Source organism: Octopus sinensis, linkage group LG3 (genome assembly GCF_006345805.1).
Source record: "Octopus sinensis linkage group LG3, ASM634580v1, whole genome shotgun sequence".
NCBI classification, from domain to species: Eukaryota; Metazoa; Mollusca; class Cephalopoda; order Octopoda; family Octopodidae; genus Octopus; species Octopus sinensis.
Window position 1 is genome coordinate 54,895,743 of NC_042999.1, and position 2,167 is coordinate 54,897,909.

The window sequence follows — 2,167 nt, forward strand, 5'->3', positions numbered from 1 at the left end:
TAACCTCTCGGGCCGACCAAAGTCTTGTGAGTAGATTCGGTAGACGGAAACTGGAAGTAGTCCGTCGTGTACGTGTTGTGTCTTTGTGTCTGTGTTTGTCCACCCCCGTCCTCGTTACTTAGCGGTTCGGCAAAAGTCACCGATGGAATAAGCACCAGAGTTTAACAAAATAAATACTGGGGTTGATTCATTCGACTATTAATTTCTCAAGGTGGTGCCCCAGCATGACCGCAGTTTAATGACTGAAACAGGAAAAAAAGAGATTAAAAAAAAGATATATATACACATACACGCGCGTATACATAAACCTGTATATATACATATGTAATTGCACATACGTATATACATGTGCATGAACGCTTGTATTCGCACATATATACGCACCTATAATATTGAATGTATATACGTGTATATATACATACATACTTGTGGGGGTGAGGGAAATACCTCGATTGTTCCACTTGAATAATCAAAGCTAAATGTTAATTAGACATATTACCTTTGGTTCCGTAAAATTTCGAGAGAAAATACATTTTATTGATTTCCCAGCAGCACTTGGTTACAATGTTTGCTTCACTTCACAATTCACCTGGAGTTTGGCTAGCAATAGAGGGGGATGAGCCTGTATGTGGCCGTTTTTACTACAAGAAATAGCAGACACTCTTCACGTAAACCCTGTCGTTTTAGGGAAGAAAATGATACATCAGATAATATAGTCTTGCATAACTAGTGACAGATAGGATAGGCATGGTTGGAATGCTTTTGATCATTATTCTGCTTAATTAGGGCTGACCTTGGACTAAATGACAATAATCAAATATTTAGGAGCCTTAATTTCGACACAACAGCGACATCTTTCTACAAGCTGACTGGGTTGTGTGGTTAAAAAGTTCTCTTTGTTATCATTTAATTTTAGGTTCGATTCTAATGCGTGGCACTTTGGGCTATTATTTCCTACTCTAGCCTTGGGTCAACCAAAGCATTCTATCTTTCACTTGTTTCAGTCATTGGACAGCGGCCATACAGGGGCATCTCTTGAAGGGTTTCGGTCGAACAAATCCACCCCAGTGTTTAAGTCTGGTGCTTATTCTATCGGTACTTTTGCCGAACCGCTGCTAAGTTACAGAGACGTTAACAAACCAACATTGGTCGCCAAGCAGCTGTAGAAAACACACACACACGCATGCGCGTACGCGACAAGTTTCTTCTAGTTTCCTCCGTCAAATCCACTCAGAAAGCATTGGTCAACCCGGATCTTTAGTAAAACAGACTTGTCCACAGTGCCGCGCTGTGGGACTGAACCTGGAACCGCGTGGTAACAAAGCGAGATTCTTAACCACTCAGCCATGTCTGCGCTTATTCCTGGAATTTCGTTGGCAGAAATGAAATGGAAGCCAATCAGAGAGACTGTTCGTGACAGAATCAATTTTGGTTTAACCTTTAACACTAACTCACGGTTACTCCTGGGTGCCTCTAGAGCTTTGATCTGGGGTTACCTTCCTTTCACAATCAGTCTCAAGAAAAAGAAAGGCACACTAGTATATCACCATGATTGGAAACAGATGGAATAGTCATGGCTGGAACGTCTTTCATCATAAATTTGATAAATGAGGATTGACTTTCGACTAAGCCACTACCACAATGTGGCAGACAATTTGGTTAAGAATAACAGCAACAGGAATTTTTAACCCAGGAGTTGATGACCACACCTTTGAACAGAAAGGTTAGCATTGCTCTGATGGAACCGTTGGGGCTGTATAAGCATCACGTGTTCATAATGCGACCACAAACAGTGCATAGACTGACAGACAGATAGACAGATAATTATCTATCAGTCTGTTTTCAGCCTGGCCGAGAATGAAAATAGTGGACGTCGGGTTGATTTCGACAAGCCCGCCAAAAGCAGGACCCTTTTTTTTCTATTGGGAATAGCAAACCTGTCTACAAATTCGAAAAATTCTTCATGTAAGAGAGATTTCCTCTCTTTCTATCTTTTCTCTCCTCCACTCTTTCCTATAGAAGAGCTTAGGCTCGAAACGTCAAACACCTCTTCCATTTTTCCTGAGCGTCGAAACTAGTACACCTTGTTTGTTATTCTCTCCCCCCTATATCTGTTTTTTGCTTTTTTGTATAAATTTGAACCACACACACACACACACACACACAT